Here is a 24566-nt window from a genome sequence, read left to right on the forward strand (position 1 = left end):
TTTCTTTTTTTTTATGTGTTACCTGGGGACAATGCCAACCTGAAACCATTTTAAATTAAAATCTTTGCTTAAGAATTTTTCAACTGCACTGTTAATGTGAATCTTGGAAAGATTTGTTTTTACTTCATCTTCAACAACTAATTCCAAGTTTAAGATATACAAAAACGTTTTCTGATCCTTTCTTGATAGTAAATTTATTTCTTTTTATCTTTACTCTGAGTATGTCCAGGTTTATATGTGGGTCTCCTAAGAGACTCCCTAATTAGGGCTTTCTTCTTAATTAATGTAACATATAATGGTATGTAACTTTTAACTGATAGAATTTTCATTTAATCAAATACAGAAATGAAAAACAGAGATCACACCTGCACAGTTATGCTGAGATTTTGTAATACTGTCTATCTGTGACAATGTACTATAATCACTTCAACATGAGAATTGGGAAATACTGAGGGCCACAGCTTGGGAATGGCTACCGGGCAGCTGAAAATGAACTAACTTATTTAAGTTAAATGGAATATAAGAGGCCAATATTATGATGGAAATTGGACAGTCAATGAAAATTTAAAAGCTAACTGAGGAGCTTTTATTTGTGTATCATGGAGCATCATTTAGGGTTTAATATAAATAATACTTGGTCAAAAAATTTCATAAACGATTCAACATAATTTGTAGTTATACATACAGTGAATTAGATATTGGAGTGAAAGTAACTACAGGTAGAAAGAAGCAAAACAAATAAATGCTAATTCAGACAACAGGTCCCATCTATAGAACAGCTACAATTTCTTACCCCCTCTCTTCAATGGAGACATCACTGCAACTAATAATTAGGGAATATATCTCAAAATGAGTTGATTCTGTGTCCTAGTCCTAAATTTGTGTCTTAAAGATATCCTATCCCTCAGCCCTACTCCATCTGTATAGCCACAAAATATCCTGACACTGCATCTACCACAGTCACATTTCTCATTTTGCACAATAATCCTTCTGATGAATTTGTGAGACCATGGTTTTCTTCATATCAGTGATTCTAAAATTAACTATTCTGTTTCTGCCCTATCGGACAATTTTTCTGTGTCCTGGGCAAGTAAGCCCCTCAACTCATTAAATATATAATTCCAGAGCTGTTTCTTATATCTTCTACTCTTTCTATAAACACTCTCTCTAGGTCACCTCACCAAATCCCATGACTTAAAATCTAAAAAAATACATATAGTCAACAACTATATTTATTGTTCCAATTCAAGAATACTCAAGCTCCATACTTACATACATTTGACTATCTTCTGGACATATCTACTTTGGTATCAGACATAGACTGCTTCCTTTTACGATTCATCATTCATGCAACAAATTTTAACTTATTCATTTTCGATGTTGAAACTAATGTAGCGTGTCAACTGTACAATGTAGGTTTCAATGTAAACCTATTTTCTCAGAGGAATGTTATCAATCACCTTGCACTATATATTCATAACACCTCTTACATCCCTTTTAATTGTACTTCACCATGAATTCCATGAAGAGGAGGAACTATGACCGTTTTGTTCACCATTTGAACTTAGAACAATATTATGTTGCATAGATACTATCACATACTAGTCAATATATAACTGTTAAATAAAGTAATTTCTCTTTTTTACCCTCCACTGCACAATGATTCAGATCTAAAAAACATAAGCTGTGTATAACTTTAATTATTTTTTAAAGATTTTATTTATTTATTTGACAGAGAGAGACACAGCGAGAGAGGGAACACAAGCAGGGGGAGTGGGAAAGGGAGAAGCAGGCTTCCCGCCGAACAGGGAGCCTGACGCGGGGCTTGATCCCAGGACCCCGGGATCATGACCTGAGCCGAAGGCAGACGCTTAACGATTGAGCCACCCAGGCGCCCCTGTGTATAACTTTTAAATGTATAATCTACCTATAGGGATTGTTAAAGAGCAGCCCACTAGACTGCTGGCCCATGGACTATTTGTCAATGGCCCATGAGTTAAGAATTTTTTTTTTTTTTCATTTTTAGATGTTGTTAAAAAAAAAGTAAGAAAAAAAGAGAATATGTGGCACAGACCATATGTGGCCTACAAAGCCTACCATCTGGTCCTTTACAGAAACATTGTATTGACTTCTCATCTATGTGTAAGAGGCCCTCCTGTCCACAACCTGTGCAGTTGTAGGTGGTTGGTTTGAAACAAGTAATTACTCTTGGGTCCCTGAAACTTTCGGAAGACTAGTTCATGAGTTATACAAAGGAATAGCACCTAGATTATTTCTTTTCCCATTTGAGTTGGACTTATCTCTAGACCAACACAATAGCAAATAAACAAACCAAAATCTGAAAGAAACAACAGCAAATTCCCCAAGAAAAAAGAACAACAACAACAACAACAAAAAGCAAAAACATTGGTTTTAGTCTAGACCAGTTCTCAATCCTTAACCTCATTAGTCTGGTCAGTTGTGAGGGACAATGCATATGTCTGGTGTTCATCAAAGCGAAATAGAAGAAATTCTCTTGACATTCAGTGAAAACACAGTATGAAACTGTTATCTTACTGTTGTCTCGCTACTGGCCATTATTATTCTAGAGAAAACAAACCAAAAATAACATCTCAAAAATAAGATCCATATTTTCTTGCAAATTGCTATTGTGTAGTTGTGCTTTTTTTTTAAGGTCAGTGAAACTTAGAAATAACAGGAATGTAGAACTCTTAAATGCAAATAGCAACTTTAAAAAGCACTATAGTGAGCTGTCCCCATGATATATAAGCTGACTATAACCTGTATGTATCAAAATCATGTTCTGTTTCTATATGGAAAGACAATGTGAACTCCCTAGAAGCCACAGCACAAATTTCATTTTTAAGAAGAAACTAGGATAATGAGAAAATCACTAGGAAAGAAACAAGAGACTGAAAAATTCATTCAATCGTCTATTCCATCAATATGAAAAAAGATATGCCAAGAGCTTTGTGCTTTCCCTTTTAAATGAGGATTTTTTTTTTTTAAGGACAAAATAGAATAAAACCAATGTCAGTCCCAATTATTGTCATATGTTTGGGTATACATAGAAGTTCTATGTGTGATTTGAGGTTGCTGTGACTGGGTTTTATAAAAACGATTTACAAATAGGTTTGCTTCCTAGAGTAAGCTACAGGTATGCTATTTATTTATTTTTTTTAAAGATTTTATTTATTTATTTGAGACAGAGAGAATGAGATACAGAGAGCATGAGAGGGAGGAGGATCAGAGGGAGAAGCAGACTCCCCGCCGAGCAGGGAGCCCGATGCGGGACTCGATCCCGGGACTCCAGGATCATGACCTGAGCCGAAGGCAGTCGCTTAACCAACTGAGCCACCGAGGCACCCTACAGGTATGCTATTTAAATAAGAACTGGAAATAGACCACAGTAAGAGAGAGTTACATATTATACCTTTCCAATAATTTTAGAATAAATACATGTACACAAACATTTAATCTCTTAATTAGAGATTATATAATTATAAAGCTTGTTCTATTGCATATTGAAGGCAAAAGGGTAAGACTATATAGTAACAAGAGTTTGTAAGGGATAAACAATAATAGATCTCTTATAATAGAATAAAAACAATGTCTAATAAAATGGGTTTTATTTATAATATCTATTATATATACATGTTAGAATTTAGTAAAGTATAATAGTATGATTTTTCCTGTACTCAATTTTATTTTGAAAGACATAAAAGGAAATAATATATCTGTGATCTATACTTTTCTTAAATGCTTGTGGTAACTGAGCACCTTAGATACTTAAATAAAAGGAAACACCAACTAGACTGGACATCAGGAGAACCAATTTCCTTGTTTACTACCAACCAGCTACGTGACCTAAGACAGTCACCCAAAGAAATTACTATTCACAGAGCATTTATAACATACAGGATGGTTTACAACTGCCATGAATTTTTACAGTAGCTCTATGAAATAGGAATCATCCCAATGTTACATGAGACACAGAGTCATTAAGTACCCAAGGTCACATTGTAAGTAAATGGTAGAGCCATGATTTCAACCGGAGTCTAACTGATAAACCCATATGCTCTTCATATGACTCCATGCCTAAATTTCTCCAGCTCATATTTTCTACAAAATGAGCATGCTGAGCTATATTATCTGCTTTGTTCCTTCTAACTCTATTGATTTATATATTCTCTCCCTGTTTTTGTGGGTATATCTCTTCCTTAAGACTACTGACACCTCTGAGATCACCTCTTTGTGTCTCTTCTGCTCACTAATCTTCCATTCATTCCTATATATAATGAATTAACATTTCTCAGTGTTCTTTTCTTGGCTTTCCTTTATTCTAATTATGTATATCCTATTGCTGGCTTTTGTTTATTTTTATTTAAAAGTAATCCATGTACATGGCAATAATCATATTATATAAAATGATATTGTTATCTCATCTACAATATTGCCCAAATAAAGAGCAATTAAAATTTTCTATTGCTGAAGAATGTTATAGTTTTTTCAATATTTTGTTATATCTTAAAACCAAATGTCACAATTTTAAAATAAACTATTGTTGCCAAGTATCACTATAACTTGAAATTATATATAGATGAATGTACATATACGTGTTTATTTTTAAGAGAAATAATTTCCTTTTCTGGATAGTACATTTTTAAAAATTATGTATGGTTTTGATCAGAATTAATTCTATTCCTAAAACAGTAAACTTTTACTATTTTCTGGAAAGTTTTCTTTATACTGACAAAACTTGTTCCTAAATAATTGTCACCTTATCACTTTCTGTTTTGAGTCATAAATATAAATGTGTCAAGAAGGTAGAAGGCTATATTAGTTTTACCGGACAAAGTTTTATGAAATTGTCTACTTAAATTTGTACAAGAACACAAACACCACACTGCTGTTGCTGAAACTTCTATTTGGATGCAAGAATGCCTAGGAAGATGAAGTCTTAAAAAACAAACAATTCAGCAATCGAATATCTGCCAATAAACCTTCTAGAAAATATCACTGTGATAGGTCATGACAACATTTTAGTTTTCAATTTCTTGCACACATGTCCCATTTTCCTACAAAATGGTCAAATAAAACATCAATTTGTCATATTTAATGGCACTTTACTAGAAAAACAAACAAGCAAACAAAAAAAGCTAGAAACCTTTTGACTACGGAAGTCAACTGACACAATTTAATTATAAATGTGAAGCTTACATCTCTTTAATGAAAGGAGATAGACTGTGAAAACGGTTTTATTCCACACTTCACTTACATAGCTACATAGCTTTGTGAAATTCCTGTTCTTTTTTAAAAAAACAATTGTGTTTTTTTAAGATATATTTTACATACCATATACCCATTTCAAATGTACAACTCAATTATTTTCAGTGACTTTACTAAGTGGTGTGACCATCACAATAAATTAGTTTTATAACATATTCATCCACCAATACAATCCCTCAGTCATTTATAGTGAATCTTCAATCTCACCTCCAGCATCAGGCAACCACTAATCTTTCTGTCTCTATACACTTGTCTTTTCTGGACATTTCATATAAACTGAATCATTAAATATGTGGTCTCATGTATCTAGCTTCTTTTATTTAGCAAAATGTTTATGGTAGACAAAATAATGCCCCACAGATGTCCACACTTTAATCCCAGGAATCTTTGAATGTTTCCTTACATGGTAAAAGGCTTCACAGGTGGGTTTAAGGGTGTGGACCTTGAGACGAGGAGATTATCCTGCTTATTCAGGCAGACCCAATCTACACACCTGGTCTTTAAAAGTGGAGAACCTTTTCCTGCTCTGGTCAGAGACTGGGATGTGAGGAGTGAAGAAAGAGTCAGAGAGATGCAAGGGCGTTGGCTTTGAGATGGAGGAAGGGGTATAAGCCAAGAAATGCAGATAGGTTTTAGAAGCTGGAAAACACAAAGCAACAGACTTTCCACTAGGCCTCCAGAAGGAACGAGTCCTGCCAGTACCTCGACTTTAGTGCAGTGAGACCCGTGTCTAACTTCTAAACTACAGAATTATAAGATACAGTTGTGTTATTTTTGTGTTAAATTTGTGGTGACTTGTTAATGTAGCAACAGAAAAGTAATACAGTGTTTTTGAGGTTCATTCATGGCATAAGCATGTGTCAGTAACTTGCTCATTTTTATTGCTGGATAGTATTCCATTGCAGAGAGTGAAATTGCCAGATGGTCTTCCAAAGTCGCTGACCAGTAATATATGAGAGTTCCCCTTTTCCACATCCTTGTCAACATCTGCTATTGTTCTTATTTTAAAAAGCAACTCTGATGGGTGTGAAATGACATCTCACTGTGGATTTAATTTTTATTTCTTTAATGACTAATAATTTTGAACATCTGTTCATGTGCTTATTAGCTCATTTGTATATCTTCCTTGGTAAAGTGTTTCTTCATATCTTTTGCCCCCCCTTTTTATTGGATTTTTTTATTTATTATTTTTAAGTACCAAGATTTTTGTTATTATTGTTGTTTTGTAAAATTCTGGAGAGAAGTCCTTTATCTGATAAATATTTTCTCTGATTTAAAAAAAAATAATTCTTAATGGTGACTTCTGAAGTGCAAAAGTTTTAAAATCTAATGAGATCAAATTTATCTTTTTTGTTTTGTTTTGTTTTATGGACCATACTAAGAAATCTTTGCTTAATCTAAAGTTTCAAAGATTGGCTCCTATAGTTTCTTGTAATTCTTTTTTTAGCTCTTATATGTACATATGCAATCCATTTAATTTTTGTGTATCTTGTGAGTCAAGGGCCCAAGTTCCTCTTTGTTTAGTGGGATAGACAATTGTTCCAAAACTATTTGTTGAACCGACTATCCTGTCCCACAATGAACCGCCTTGGCAACTCTGTCAAGAATCAATTGAGCCTACCGAACTAACTAAATCTCTCCCTCTAAATATATATATTTATGTATGGATATGGATATAGATATAGATTTATTTCTGGAATCTCAATTCTGTTCCATTGATCTGTATGTCTAGCCATATGTTAATACTCCAGTGTCTTGATAACTTGCTTTTTGAGAAGTTTTGAAATCAGAAAATATGAGTTTCTTAATTTTATTTGTTTACAAAATTGTTTAAGCTGTTCTAGATTTTGCATTGCAAATAAATTTCATGATCTTTGTGTTAATATCCGCGGAAAAGCCTGCTGGCATTTTGATAAGGACTGCATTGTATCTATAGATAAATTATGAAAAACTGCCATGTAAACAATTTTATCTTCCAGTCCACTGAGTATGAAATGCCTTTCATTTATCCTTTTAAAATATTGTTCAGGATGGTTTTATAATTGTTGGTTTAGGGTTAACTACAGGGGACCATTTCAGACTATATAACTGCTTAGGTTAGCTGGAAAATAAAATCATATGTATATGTAAATGTAATAAATAAAATAAATACATATGTAGAGAGAAGAGAGAATTGAGCATTACTGTGATTTTTTAAAATTAAATATCACTGGTTGATTCACAAACTATGTTACCAATCTTTTAATCTTGCATAATTATTCCATGCAACTTGCTATTTAGTCAATTCTCGGAGTAGTGTAAACCTTTGCTACAAGCCCACCTTCTCCCTTAAAGCAAAAGGGTTCTCAAAGTATGTTTCATGAAAACATATCATTTGCCAGAATTTCCTTAATTGACTCTCCTTCGGGGCCATATGGCATAATGTTGAAGGAATTTTAGTTAATTTAGTTTAAATCACACTTAAATATGGTATATGTCTCTAAAAACTGGGAGGTCTATTAAACAATGATATGAAAACATTACCTCCATTTCACCTTTTAAGTTTTTTTTTTTCTTTTAACTGAAGTATAATTGACTTTCAAGTTTTTAAAGATGGCATAAATGTCTGTGATTATTCTAGGGATGAGATTTCAATTTACATTTTTGGCAGGGATGATAAGGTACAGGGAATCCATTTATACTTCCTACCAAACACCACTTGACCATCAATTTTACAAGATAGGGTAGGGATTCTTCCAGTTGCCAAGAATAACTATAGCAACTATACATAACCACAAGGTGGGTTCCTGGTATTACTGATTTTATAGTAAGACAGACTCAGGCCATTCATCACCTAATTTTATCATGAGCTCTGATGAACCATATTGTCATTTCAGGTCTTCAGGATTAATATTAGCACACAAAATCTAGAATCTATGACAAGTTCATCTATATTTCACTTTATTTTATTTATTTTTTATTTTTTTAAAGATTTTATTTATTTGACAGAGAGAGACACAGCGAGAGAGAGGGAACACAAGCAGGGGGGAGTGGGAGAGGGAGAAGCAGACTTCTCGCTGAGCAGGGAGCCCGATGCGGGGCTTGATCCCAGAACCCCGGGATCATGACCTGAGCCGAAGGCAGACGTTTAATGACTGAGCCACCCAGGCACCCCCTATTTCACTTTATTTTACGTGAAATTTTATTTATTCTAAAATTTTCCTTTTCTCTCTTGTCTAGTGATCTCAAAATCCAATTATATAATATATCCTACAGAGGTTTATCTTCTACAAAATATTAAATTATTTCCAATTTTTCAGTATGTATGTTTTTTCCTTCCAGATTTGACTGCAGTTATTCACTTGGAATACAGTTGGCTCTGACTCCGTTGGCCTGGAGACAATGAGATGTGATGGGGGTAGAGCAAGGAAATAATTAATTTCCCCTTTTAAGTGCTCAGATGAGGCAATAACTCTATTCAGGCAAAGCAAAACAAACAAACAAAAAAACATTTTAATAACAGATGAAGAGATGACACTTTTCTGTCAAAGCAGCAAAGTTCTGTTGTTTGTTTTATAAGATCTATGGATTTGATGTGGACAAAGTCGTATGACAACCTTCATACATTCCCATTTAAATTCTCCACATGCTATTCAACAATGACCAGACTTTCACATAAGAAACCTACTGATAAGGGCGCCTGGGTGGCTCAGACAGTTAAGCACCTGCCTCTTGATTTTGGCTCAGGTCATGATTTCAGTGTTTTGTGATTGAGCCCTGCATCGGGCTCCATGCTCAGCGGGGAGTTGGCTTGAGATTCCCTCTTCCTCTGCCCCCGACCTTACTCATGCAAATAAATAAATAAATCTTAAAAAAAAAAAAAGAAAAGAAACCTACTGATAAAGTCTTAAAATCTGGCCAAATTCAGACTCAAACTGCCCATTTGGAATTGAATTCAAGCGATTAGGCTATAAAGATATAAAATGGTTTAACATATCCTAGAATGGTGCTAGTCTACTCCCTGATCCAAAAACATAGATATTTGATCTTTTCATACTCTTTCTTTAATCTGTCCAGTGATATTAGAAGCAATATCTGCATATAGAATTTTGCATGTCATTCTTACTAATGTAGAATATCAGCTACTTGTCTCCTAAGACATTTAGTTTTAGGGGATTTTTATTTCAGTAGTTTAGAGACAACAATTCATTACTTCCTTGTCATTCTCACGATTTGCTAGTTTTCCTTTCTTTATTATAAACTTAGTTTTTATTTTATTTTTACTTCCAAGGAGTTCACATAGACAGTTTAGGATGCCATTTATTTTCCTGAAATTCTGTTGCTTTTAAATAACTTATGCAAAAATGTCCAGGGTTGTTTGTTGTGAAAAAAATGGATTTAAACCCTGGAAATAATTTATTTGTTGGGTCAAAATGGAAGACAGGAGACACTATATGAATAAGGAAACAGTATCACAAAGTTTGCTCAAGTTCCCCTTTCAAGAATTGCAAGCTCAGGACATGGCTGGTGGTACAGCCATTAATAGATGTTTGTCACTGTGCCACGGACTCTCACAATTGCCGCAGCCCTTTTTACACATTTCTAGAACTTGGTTCTGTGACTTTTTGGTATTTCCGCCTAATTCAAAGAGTTGAACAGAATCTTTGGCTATCTCACATCACATGATCTTGGTGGGATATCTGCAGCACTTTAGCTTTTGCAAAGTTTGAGTTCTTCCCACCTATCTTGTGACTCTAAACATAGTGTTGAACTCTGCATAGCCACACACATGATAAATGTCGAATACATGGACATATACTGAGACCTACATTTGCTGATTTATATGATTTTCTGATTCTATGCAAGAATCAAGCATTGTATTGTGTCCAAAGATTATCACACACTGTGTAGAGTAAATAAGCATGTCTGGGACTTTTCTACCTTATCTAACCAGTCAGTATAAATAAAAGTGAAAGTATTTCCCCTAAGAATTTAATATTCATGTTACCTGTTTATCTTGATTCAGAGAGCAGTTGAGTAAAAATATGTCATATGTCCCAAAATAACCATCCTCTCAACAGATCAGTTGATGATTTTTAATCTCCCCTTGAAACTTTTCTTAAATATGCTCCATTCAGGGGGCGCCTGGGTGGCTCAGTTGGTTAGGCGGCTGCCTTCGGCTCAGGTCATGATCCTGGAGTCCTAGGATCGAGTCCCGCATTGGGCTCCTTGCTCAGCAGGGAGTCTGCTTCTCCCTCTGACCCTCCCCCCTCTCATGCTCTCTCTCTCTTTATCTCATTCTCTCTCAAATAAATAAATAAAATCTTTAAAAAAAAATATGCTCCATTCAGTAAATAGATGCTCCTGAAACCTGTAGAACTATGCTATTTAATCTTTTCCCCCAAACAGTATATTCAGGTTGACAAGGATCTGGCTGTTTCCAAATTTATTCCCATTATGCACAAAGACAGACAGTGGTGATAGAGATAGGGATAAGAAAAGGGGGAGAGGGAGAGAGAGAAAGAGAGCTCAGTAGTCCTTTCCAAACAGGTAGTTTCCATATTTCAAAACAATTAATTGGATTCCATGTCTGAATTCTGCTGAATGCAGCTTTTATAAGTAACAATTATTGTAAAGATGTTTTTAAAATGTGTAGCCAAACTGGGTTGTTCTGAGTATCTCATTTTGAATACTAGCTCAATAGGTAAGTCAAATATTTTTTAAATGGTTCAAATGTTTAATGGTATGATAATTTACCTACTATAATAATCAGACATCTTTAGCATTGTTTGTTATATGCTGTATCTCATCAAGTATCTCATTCATCTTAATTTTAATAAGTATTACTACAAGTAAGAGGTTAAATATTAAATTTGAGTCTAATATGCTAGGATTTTCCTAATCCAGCTGGAGGGCTTTCAATTCCTATTTGACAGGTATTACTTATGATGTCAACCAAACAAGCAAAGAGGAAAATATCTTTAGATAAGATCTTCGATAATAATATCATAAATTGACTCTTAATTCCTCTCTATATATGATTCATTACTGCTCTGTAATGAGATGTGTATTGTTATAATATCAAACATTAGCAAAACTGAGGGAAAACAGGGAATATTGTTGCTATGTATAGTGGAAGTTAAAGGCAGTACATTTCATAGAAAATTAGTCCTCAAAATTAGGTTTAAAGTACAGTATTTCTTATTCCCATGGAGTTGGTATATGTGCCCAAACCAATAAAACCTAGATTATTTTCTAAGTAAAAACTTTCGTTAGCATCGTATTACTCTAATGACATCACGGATGTCACAAATATTGGTCATGGCTCCCGAAATGGTAAGAATGAGGGGAATTCCCAAACAATACTCCTTTTTTTCATATATTTAAATAAAAATTTTTAATCCCACTACTTGTTTTTACACCACCTATAAAGTGCCCATCATAGAGTTTTCCTTGTTCCTTTGTTTTGTTTGTTTTATTCCCTCAATTCTAGTCCATTTCCTTTAACCTTAAAGAAAAGATTAATTTTCAATTGTGAATTAATATATAGTGCATAAGATATTTTTAATATGGTTAACAGTATTAATTAGTCCAGTTACCCATTTATTGAAGTCAGAATAAAATCTACACTGGTCAGTAAAAGTAAATAAACTATGAATTCTAAGGATCATTTGGCTCAAATATCTTTCCATAACATGCCCTGGGAAAGATGTGGGATGTGAGTAGTATAATATCTGGTTGTGAGTGTCCAGAGATGTAACTCAGACAGTCATTATGTGGAATTGTGCTTTGGAGTCCAATACGGGTATAATGCAAAACAGACACATCATCTATCTGCCTGTTTGATCTAAAGAAAACTCTATGACTTCATCAAAGTATACATTTATTTCTCAAAGGATGACACTTACCAACTGTTTTGTTTTTACCAACTATTTTTTTACATGGTTATATTATGCCAGACTTTTCCTTTTTCCCTAAGTTTCATAAAATTTCCATGTGAAAATAAATTATCTAAGTAAACTATATTTAGGTCAAAGATATGTCTAATTAATGCAAGCCAAATAACTAATCATATGATTTATATAAGCAGATTTTTGTTATAGCACCTCAAGATACTGTACGTGACATTTTATTTTTCTACACACAACTCATGTGTCTATACACATGCAGGTCATTCTCTAACAGTTGAAAATGAAAAATCATTATGCTTTCCATAGTACCAGAGGGAACATAAATATTATTTCATACTTTCTTTGGAATTCTCCCTACTAATTAGGCATTTGTATCTAAGTAAAGCAATTTCCAAGGTGGCTCTGAAATGGGCTTCAACTGATAGTAGGAAACTATGATCCAATCAGTGTAGCACCCATATTTGTCACATCTTTCCTGGTACTCCAGCTGAATTTCAACCGTCAGCACCCACATCTCTGTGCATGAGATTTTCCCCCTTTACTAAGGAAAGTCAGACTGTCCTCTTAAGAGTACTTGTGACAAATGCAACATGCCGAAGAATAAACATCCCCCACAAACATTACTCAATCAATGAGCCTCTGCTGTTGGTGTATAATTACCCCAATTCTCTCATACCTCAGATAGGATTTTTCTGTAATGTATGCTATGCACCTCTTTTCAAAGTTTTCCAGGAGAATTATTTTCTAGCTATTTACTATGGTAGATGTTTTAAAATGTGAACCTTACCATCATCCTTTTCTTCTGTCTATAAATTCCACCACTTTCCTACTAATGTGAATCGAACTTCCCACGATACCACCTGCATCAATACTGGTTTCAGGATCTAGTTAAGGGAGAACGAAACTTAGTTGGTATGAGATGAGATAAAGAAGATGGGATACGGGCGCCTGGGTGGCTCAGATGGTTAAGCGTCTGCCTTCGGCTCAGGTCATGATCCCAGGGTCCTGGGATCGAGTCCCGCATCGGGCTTCCCGCTCCTTGGGAGCCTGCTTCTCCCTCTGTTTCTCTCTGTCTCTCATGAATAAATAAATAAAATCTTTAAAAAAAAAAAAAAAGAAGATGGGATACACATGGACTATAAAAACCTACAATGTGGGGATGCCTGGATGGCTCAGTTGGTTAAACGTCTGCCTTCAGCTCAGGTCATGATCCTGGGATCAAGTCCCACATCGGGCTCCTTGCTCAGTGAGGAGCCTGCTCCTCCCTCTGCCTCTGTTGCTCCCCCCTGCTTGGGCTCTCTCTCTCTCTGACAAATAAATAAAACCTTAAAAAAAAACACAAAACTACAATGTGTGTCTTGTGTTAGAGGGTTTATCGCTACTCAGGCCCATCTCATTGTAGCCATTGGGAAAACAAGACCAGTTTTCTTCTATGGCAATAATTACCAGTATGCCAGATTTTGGAAGATAAACTTGTAATATAATTTTTTACATAAAATTTTTTGTTTCGTTAGTTTAACATTGACAAGTAATGGAATTTTATTTAAATATACATGGCTTTTAGAAAATACATCAAACTAAATAGCTAAAATGAAGCAAAAATAATCTGTTTTGAATGATACTCTACCTCCACTGATTCTATCATGTCTAGCTTCAGAGAAATCATTTGCTCTAGATCACTCTTAAAATTGATACCTTTTAAATTAAGCTGGTAAATGAGTATAGCAGTACTTTCAGTTGTATTTTCTCCTTCCAAAATCCAAAAGCACCATAAAAATATGCCTTTTTCTTAGTGGTAGAGGTTACAAAGTGCAATAACTTATCCTTTACTTGAGAATAAATATCCTGACAAGACAGATCATGGGAACCTTAATAACTTCAACATTGTGTTTGGTTTCTGAATATCTATATATATAATTTCCCTCCTATCCTCTGGTAAGCATATATCTCCTTTCATCAGGTGTGATTAACACAATGCCATCAATATAGTGGACCAGTGTGGTGTTCTGGAGAATCTTACAGTCTAGATAACTTTGGCCAAAAATTAACCCCCAAAATCTCAGTTACAATAAAAGAAAATTATTTTTAAACATGCTAAAAATTTATATTTATGTAAAATATGTATACACCACGACTAAAATCAAAGTTCTATTATTAAAGAATTTTAGATAACTAAAATCTTTGCTATAGACAAATTATTTTTTGTATACTTAACACAAATATAAATTTTTGTCATATTTGAAAATAGTTAATTTTCATTTATTTTAACTGAGGTTTGGGGGAGTTAATTTTTGGTCAAAATTTCCTAGATTTATTTTATACAAAACTTCAATTCACCACATATCATGGTTTAAATCTGTGGTTCAATGGTGATAAAAATTCTATTGTTGTGCGTGCTGGTAGAGTTGTGACAAAATGCTTCCATTTCATGGTAGGAAGAACCCTTGGAATCAGAAAACAGATATTGTTAGGTGTTTGATTTTAAACACTATTACAGCTTTCAGTGAACTTCGGTAACTGTACAAAATGAGATAATAAGGCTTTCTTTAAGGGTGAACAAAAATGTCTAAAGTATGAAAACCTGATTCTGAACTAAGAAATCTTAATAGGCATGAGGTACTACTGTAGCTGTCTTAGACTACCCCCAACTCAGGTCTGGGATCCCCAACAAATACTACTTGTATCAAGAGTCTCTTTGCAGATTGCCTGGGTGGCTCTTGATTTCAACTCAGGTCATGATCTCAGGGTGGTGAGATGGAGCCCCACGTAGGAGTCTGCTTGAGATTCTCTCTCTCCCTTTTCCCTCTGCCCCTCCATCCACTTGTGCAATCACTCTCTCTATATATATAATAAATAAATCTTGGCGAAAAAAAAGTATCTTTGCTTAGTCACCTAATTCTCCCTTAAGTTGATTGAAGCTTCTATGCCTTCAATAGGAAGTTTACTGACACTTTAATTGCAATAGAATAGTTTGAATTTAGGAGTTAATGCCACTGTCAAAATTTAAGAATGTCAAAATTAAGAATGTCTTTAACTCTCTATTGTAAAAGGATTTTCAAGGTACTGGCCTCTTCTTGAGATTTCTTTCTACTCTTGATGATCATGATGATGATGTGATAAGAAACAATAATAGCAAAATGTACTCAATGCTTGCTATGTGCAAGGCACTATTCTGTGTACTTTATTTAATACATTTACTTTCACAAAAGCCTATGAAAAAAGTAACATCATTAGTCTAATTTTATAAATGTGGAAGCTGACACAAAGTTCTTACGGAGTTTGCCTAAGTTTACATAGCAAGGTAGTGACTGAGCTGGAATTTGAACCCAGGGTGGCTCTGAGCTAAAGCTATGCCAAAATATTGCTTCAGGAAAGCAGCATTCAGTAGCACCATAAAGAGAAAAAGTCTGATGACTGTCTTCCCAAGGCAACTTGCATCTATAGAAAATTCATCGTTTTCTAGTAGACTTGTCTTTGTTACTGCCTGAGATGGAGGTAATACTTTTCTCAGACAAAAATAAAACAAAACAAAACAAGAACTCTGTTTCCTGAGACAGAGGCTGCTAGAAAATCCCAGTCCTCTTCGTTGGTGTCAGCTTGTTATCCAACCCGACAGGGATAGTGAACATATATTTTTCCCCTTCTTACTCTTTTTCTTCCTTTATGGGCGTCCCAACGACAGGACCCAATATTAAATCTGGATTTTGCTTTAATAAATCTCAGTGAGATTGTATTGTCTATGTAATGTTCCACTAGTTTAAAGGGAAGAAAAAAAATTTTTAGTTCTACTTTTGGAATTAAAATGTTAGCTCTTAATCAGTCTAGCACCTTTTTTTTTTTTAACCTCAGCACTATTGACCTCTTGGGCTGGATAATTCTGTGTTGTGGGGATGTTCCGTGTGTTGCAGGATATTTAGCAGCACCCCTGGCCTCTACCCACTAGATGCCAGTAGCATTCCCCCAGTTATGACAACCAAAAATGTCCTATAGTTTGCAAAATCACCCAGTTGAGAACATTTAGACTCTAGCACTTCAAAAATAAAATAAAGATTGATGATGAGATCAACTCAACTGCAGTGAGAAGAGTGTTCAGTGTGATCATTTTAGGAATTGTTCCTTAGAAAAATGAAGTTAATCAATAAGGCAATTTTTTTCCTATATTATGTCACAATGTTTCTATATACCTCACTTAAATGTAAGCCAAATATCCAACTTATCCTCTATATTTTATATTGATAACTGCAAGAAGGCCTATTGTACCCTTGCCTTGTATAGGCCTAAGAGTCACATAAACCAAATACAACAGATTTACTTCTACTCCATGACATGGCCTATAGCAAGATAATGAAATAAACTGAGGCTGGGAATAAATGAAATAGTGCAGCAAGTTGAGGAGGCATTCTGAATCCAGACAGACCCCAGAAGTTAGGGGTCTTTAGAGTATAAATTCAAAGTCAAAATGAGCTAAAAGTTACACATCAAGATGGAGTAATAGGTTAAAGTCAGTTAAGCTGTCAGGGACTTAAAAGCAACAGTGTGTCTAGAGATAAGTTTATACATCAAGTCAGAGAGGAGCCCTTCCTTCCAAATGCAGTGGCAGTCTTTCAGAGCCAGATACAGTAACTGATTTCCCAGGGCAGACTATGTATAGTATGGTCCATTTAATGGATGTTGAAAGCTATCAAGAAGAGTTGAAGAGAATAAATATTTTAATGTATATACTACCTTAAAAACAAAAGAAGGGGTGCCTGGGTGGCGTAGTCGGTTAAGCATCCGACTCTAGATTTTGGCTCAGGTCATGATCTCAGGGTCATGGGATCCAGCCCCGAGTTGGCTCCACACTCAGCAGGGTGTTTGCTTGAGATTCTCTCCCTCTCTCTCTCCCCCCCATTCCCTGCTCATGCTCTCTCTCTCGCTTGCTCTCAAATAAATAAATAAATCTTTAAAAAAAAAACTTTTCTTGGAAGAAAAAAAAACACTATTATATTTGCATATATTTTTCTCTAATATCCCTAAAAATGTAGAGAAAGAAATTTATGTAAACAAATATATAATATATATAAAATAAATGCATCTCATACAAGGAATACCTCTAGGATGTAGTGTTTTTTTCTCTGTGTGGGGGGTCTCTCTCTCTTTTTCTCTCATTAATAAGATTAATCAGATAAGTTGTATTAATTTTTCCTCTCTTGATTAAACTTGCTAATCAAGACATTTCTTTAATCTTTTTAATGATTACAATTGATATGTATCTCAGTTTACCCTAAAAATACTCCCTGTAGTCCATTCCTTTGGAGTATTTTGTTCACTAGGAACCCAAATGTATATTTAACAAATCTGTACTCAGCTTCTATCAACTGAGATTTCCATATAAGCATACATTTTAAATGACATATTTGGCCATGGAATAATGATTTAGGGCCATATAGCAGATACTTCCAAGACAGAAATGGGTGTGACTAACTTTCTGGCATTTAGGAAGCAACAAGTCATGTCTGTTATCAACACTTTGTGGTAGGTTGTGGAAACTGAGAATTGGTTTGTGCTAAATTAAAATAGAACCCTTGATTTGTTAAAGTGTATTAAAAAAGAAAAGAAGCTCAAGATCCAAAACACAGAGTTACTAAATCTATTAGCAGTTAAGGGTATTAGCAGTCAAGATAAGCTTAATATTCGGGATCCTCATCAAGACTTCTTCCCAAGTGTTAAGGATTTTTAGCTGATCTCCACTCCATCCCCAAGACCTCATTCCATCAGAAGGCCTTCAAAATGCTGTATTTTCAAGCAGTCACACTGAATTGTGATATAACACAGAACCATTCGAGAAACGGGATTTTTAGATTCTATCATGAGTCAATTTGCATTTTGTCATGAATAAATTATGTGCTGTATTTCTATTGTGGATTATATCATTCTAAAGAGTCTTATCTAGAATAATGAAAATGTCAACACTAGAAAAATAGAGAACTTGACTACATATAAAAAATAGAGTACTAAAATTATTAGAGAGAATTATTAGATTATTGATCATAAGAACAAGCAATTGTTTTTTTAATTATGTAGAAATCATTTCCAAATGTGGAAATATTTGCACATTTTAAAGTAATATATGTTTATTGTTCATATTATAACTTTGATCCAACTTTATTAATATAATTACAACATGACATTTAAACCAATTTTCATAAGTTCTTCACTCTTTACATTTTGCAAATAAAAATATAATTTTATACAGGAAGTCACCTTGGAATATTTTTATACATTATGACTTAGACACATATAAAAAATTATTGGTTCACTGTGTTTTCTCATCTCATAACTGAATAGAGCAAAATAATCAAATAGTTTAAATAAAACATAATTTAAATAAACTATCCAAGAGTTACAATGTAGTTAATACCATTTTACTAAAAATGGTGAATTCGTAAAACTAGTACTTTTTTCCCCAAGTCGAGTATGGTGCTTATGGGAGGAAGTTTTGAATGGTCTATATGCATAGTCAGTTTCATAATTTGGTTTAAATAGCATAATCAGTTAAGTAAAATTGCTGTGCAATTAAATACGTTTTTTAAAATGAATAAATCAGTGATAGTTTTGTAGCATTAAATCAATTGATTGCTTTATTTCTTCACATTCAGTTTAGTTGTAGTTACTAACAATATATCAATAATGAGACAATAAAATATCATCACTCTTCTTAGTGTTGTAGTTACCTCAAACATTTTTTTACTTCCCACAGATGATAATTCCAGTACTTTATTTACTAACTTGAATACTCAGAATCATCTCAGAAAATAGTTAACATTTTAAATGTAGTTAAATCCACAAAATGTTGAATATTTTTTAAGGAAAATAGTTAATAGAGAAGCATACTACTTATGAAATTTGCAGCAAAAGCTTTTTGATATAACATTAAGTCCTTCCCAAACAATCCAATCTAAAAGCACCTCTGTCACATTCTACACTGCATACTGGTTTTTATTAATGGCATTTTAGCACCATCTGATTTATTTATATACAGACACAGATGTAGATATGGATATGGATATGGATATAGATTCCTTCCACTCTTAGAATTTAAGCTTCAAAAGAACAAATAACTTATGTGTTTTATTTAACACAGTATCTTCAAAAACAGTATTTGGAATGTAGCTGTCACTTAATAAATATTTGCTGAATGGATTAATGCAAGAAGAGATGAATGAATAAATAAATGAGATTCCTGGCTGCTACTCAATCTAGAGTATGCTCCATAGAGATTTTGTTTTGTTTTCTTTTTAAGTTTTTATTTAAATTTTAGTTAACATATAGTATAATATTAGTTTCAGGAGTAGAATTTAGTGATTCATTACTTACATACAACACCCTGTACTCATCACAATAAGTGCCCTCCTTAATCCCCATTACCCATTTAAGACCCCCCCCCAACAACCCTCTCTGTTCTCTATAGTTAAGAGTCTCTTTATGGTTTGCCTCTCTTTTTCCCCCTTTGCTCATTTGTTTTATTTCTTAAATTCCACATATGAGTGAAATCCTATTTGTCTTTCTCTAACTGACTTATTTCACTTAGCATAATGCTCTCTAGCTCTAACCAGGTCATTGCAAATGGCAAGATTTTTTTTTTTTTTTGATGGTTGAGTAATATTCCATTGTATACATACACCAACTCTTCTTTATCTATTCATCAGTTAATGGATATTTGGGCTCTTTCCATGATTTGGCTATTGTTGATAATGCTGCTGTAAACATCAGGGTGCATGTATTAGTTAATATTTTTGTATCATTTGGGTAAATACATAGTAGGGCATCTGCTGGATCATAGGGTAGTTCTATTTTTAACTTTTTGAGGAACCTCCATACCATTTTCTAGAGTGGCTGTACCAGTTTGTATTCCCACCAACAGTGGAAATCTTTTTAATGATTCTCCAAATCTCTCCATATCTTCAACAACTTCACTCTTATTTCTTGTGTTCTTTTTATTTTAGCTATTCTGACAACTGTGAGTTGCTCCATAGAGTTTTAACAAGTGAAAAGCAGCTTAATCCCAAATTACTCTTGAAATTTAGAGCTTTTTCTCTCTTTACAATGATGGAACCCTCTTACATTTGGAAATAAAGGGATGATGCAAGAAAATCAGTGATATCAGGGAAAAAGTCCTATTTCTTCTGCTGCACCTCACTGAAATACATAATTGCTGTTTTATTAAAGATGTCCAAATTCCAGAAATTGATCTATTAGTAAATATATAAGTGGTTGCAGCTGGAACATTATACTCGTTCTGGCTCACTTTTCAGTAGCAGGACTAAAAAACTCATTATAGATTTGAGCTAATCATAATATCCTTAGCATAGATAATTTGGGGTTGATATTTGAAATCTCTCCCCTTCAAGGCTCTTCCTTCTTCTCTCCTCCTCAAGTCTTTCCTCCCTTCTCATGATCTCTCTCTTTCATCTTAGGAGGCATCTCTCACATTGAACTCTGCTTTCTGAGGCCAAGGAAATAAGTGGCTTTGTCCATAGTTGTGATCACTGGACCATCTGGTAGTAGCCCCATTTCAGCTACTCTGGAAGGTGTTTGGGAAAGTATTAGACTTGGTTTTTAGGACAGAAGATGCCTCTCCTGTCTGGCCAACAAACATTCTTTGCTTTTTGGTTTTTGTTTGTTTGTTTTGTTTTCTTGTCAGCTTTCTTATGTCCTTTAATTATTCTGTCATTACCATTAGATCCTTAAATTATTATCCTTTTAAGACATTCTCAAATTTTTTTATTAAATAAAAAATCTTCCTGGGCGCCCGTGTGGCTCAGTTGGTTAAGCAACTGCCTTCAGCTCAGATCATGATCCTGGAGATACAGTCCCATATCGGGGTCCCTCCTCAGCGGGGAGTCTGCTTCTCTCTCTGACCCTCCCCCCTCTCGTGCTTTCTCTCTCAAATGAATAAATTTAGAAAAATCTTCCTTAAAATTCTATTAAATCCAAATTTGAAAAATATAAATGGAAATCAACTTTTAAAGAATACATGGTAGATGTCACTATAAAGAGTGACAATATTTTAGATGCACCTTGAAACACACAATTAACGTAGAGAAGCCAGGGATTCAAACTCATTTCACATTAAAATCTCATTCTTTCTACTGTATCCAAATTTATGGCCAATATTTTTGTTACTCTCATCTTTTCCTTTTGTGGAATAAAACAAATTTGGAGACTATGGTTTCTTAAAATTCATCAAAGACAAAATTAAATTCTGTCAATGATAAGTCTATATTTTAATTTTAATCCTTAAATAAAAGGTTACAATGCACCAAATGGCAATTTTCACCAAGAAATCATATTCTTATTTTTGACAATTTCATGTTTTATAAAATACTCAGTTGAGAGAGGATCACCCCTTTATTCCATGTTAGTAGTTTTCAATTTAATTTTCTGATTTGACCTAAAACTGGTGACTTAACTCTTACCCACAGCCCTCCTTCTTCCCACTGTGGAAGTGGAATAAACTGTACTTTTTAATGGACTCTCTTGATTTAAAAAAATGGATTATGGGTCCTTACATTTTTCAGTGTTCCTTTAATTTTTTAATTTTTTTATTAAGATTTTATTTATTTATTTGACAGAGATAGAGACAGTGAGAGAGGGAACACAAGCGGGGGGAGAGGGAGAGGGAAAAGCAGACTCCCCACTGAACAGGGAGCCCGATGTGGGGCTCGATCCCAGGACCCCGGGACCATGACCTAAGCCGAGGCAGATGCTTAAAGACTGTGCCCCCCAGGCACCCTCAGTGTTCCTTTTAAACTTACATCTTAAGGTTAATAAATTTCACAAAATCACCAGTGTATTTTAGGAAGTCAGTTGAAGTTCATATATTTTCTATGGAAACCCAAGGTGTTTTATAATAAATTCTAACAGATTCTGGAGTAGATATGACTAATTTATCTCCTGGAAATTCACCTAGAGAACTAATTATACTGTTTCCTCTCAATTTAGTGAATTTTCACACTGTTATTAGGCAAACAAGTTGGTCTGTTAAGAGTTTCACTGAATCATGCTGATAAATGACTAATATTCTATGTTCTCTAAGGTGCTGCAAATATATTTTTCCTACCCCTGTTTACTCAGGTATAATAAATACAGAAATAGCCTCCACATGAGAGAGACAGATAGGGCATAGAGTCTTGCCAGGTATTTGTTGTCTAACCAAAACAAACATCATATTCAATAATTCTTACAAAAACTGTTTTTACTCATGGCAAAAAATTCCCATGGGACTCCTTTTGAGGAGTTATACAGTCTTTAAAAATAATTAAATAATGAAATTATAGAGTTCATGAAAGAAAATTGTTCTCTCTCCCATGTTCATCTACTCTATACTGTATCTGAACTTGAAACATCCCTGTGTTTTGTTTTCAGTGCAACATTTCACCTTTAACAGAAATATGTATTAGACAGAAAAACACACACACTCTAATATGGGTTTATGGTATCATAGTTAAAACAGACTTCCCTACGCCCCTATTCGAAATAGTGTATTTTTTGGTGTACTAAAGGTATTCACACTGAGAGCAAGGCACCATAGTTCAATTTGAAGTAGAGAAAATTAATACTTTTTCAGTGTTAAAACAGTTGGGAAAATAGGAAGTCTTATTCACTTTTTGTCAGCTTGTAATTCTTCCGTTTATTGAGAGGACAATTTGGCAGGAACTATCAAAATTAAAACTAAACATTCTGTGGTAAACTAATTTCAGAAATAGTCTCACTCTGTGCCAAGGTATTTGAATAAAGATTCTTATAGTAGCAGCTCTTATAATTATTATATATAAAAGAAGCATAAATAACCTGAATATCCATCAGAAGCACTATGGTTAAATAAATTACATGAAATAAATGCTCTAGACTATTAAGCAGCCTTAAAAAAAAAAAAAGAATACTAAGCAGCCATTAAAAAAATCTACTAGATCTCTTTGTCCTGATATGGAGAAATTAGTAACATGCTCACTGTTAATTAAATATAAATTGTGTTATATTAATTTTATTTAATAAACATGTATAGTGCCTTCTAAATGTCACATACTGTTCTAAGTATTTTGCAAATATTAACATTTGTTAATTTTTAGTAACAACCTTATGAAGTGGGACTGTTACTATTTATCCATTTTCCAGAGGAGGAAACTGAAGTATGGAGAGGTTAAGTGATTTGCCCACCGTAACACTACTAGTAAGCAAGAAAAATGATATTTGAACCCAGAGGTGAAAGAGCAATGGGGCATACAGATACCAGATGATGCCACACAACTGCCTCCTGGATCAAGAAAAGACGTAGATTGCTTTTACAATTATCAAGTTCCCTCAAAGAAAACTGTAGAACTGAGAATGGTAAAGCATTTCTTGTTTACATTTTCCAGCCTTAGGATATTTCAAAGTTCAGTATATAGATTTAAATGCCAAGTTTCCTTTGAGATTAAAATAACACACTACCACAAAATGTGCCTGAAATAGTCTGCCACTATTAGTCTTATTTTTTTCTACTCCTGCAGACAGATTTGTATGCTCTCAATTAACTAAAAATAAGTCTCTCCAAAACTTTATATTAAAGTGACTTCTGACAAAGTTTGCTGACATTAACCAAAAATCCACCTATTTGTATCTTGGGATAATTGCCTGCTTAAAATCCACTCATGTACTAACTAATTCAGATTCTACCTATGAATTCCATATATAAATTGGAAAGAAATCATACTTTCACTTCCTTAATTACTTCATTTATTTTTCCAGCTTTACTGAGGTTTAATTGACAAAATTGTAGTATATTTAAAGTATACAGGGTGATGATTTTATATACATATACATTGTGAAAAGGATTCTCACAATCAAATTAACACACCCCATCATCTCACAGTTACTTCTGTGTGTGTGTGTGTGTGTGTATAATCTACTCTCAGCAAACTTCTGCTATATAATACAGTATTATTAACTGTAGTCACATGGAACATTAAATTTTCAAATTCTATTCATTTTATAATTAAAAATTTGTACCCTTTCACCAACCTCTCCCCATTTCCCCCACCCATAGTCCCTGGCAACTACCATTTTTGTTTTTATGAGTCTGAATTTTATTTTATTTTTATGATTCCACAAATAAGTGACATATCCACATATATATTTATTTTTTATGGTTCCACATATAAGTGGATATATATATATATACATATCTGTAGCTAATTCACATTTTCTTTATCCATATCCTTTGATTTTTTTCTACAATTAATTGTAAATAATGCTGCAATTAAAATGGACATACAGATACCTCTTGAAGACAGTTATTTTGTTTCCTTCAGATATAAACACAGAAATGGTATTGCTGGATCATTATGTTAGTTCTTTTACTAATTT

Source organism: Neomonachus schauinslandi, chromosome 7, assembly GCF_002201575.2.
Source record: "Neomonachus schauinslandi chromosome 7, ASM220157v2, whole genome shotgun sequence".
In the NCBI taxonomy this organism is placed as follows: Eukaryota; Metazoa; Chordata; class Mammalia; order Carnivora; family Phocidae; genus Neomonachus; species Neomonachus schauinslandi.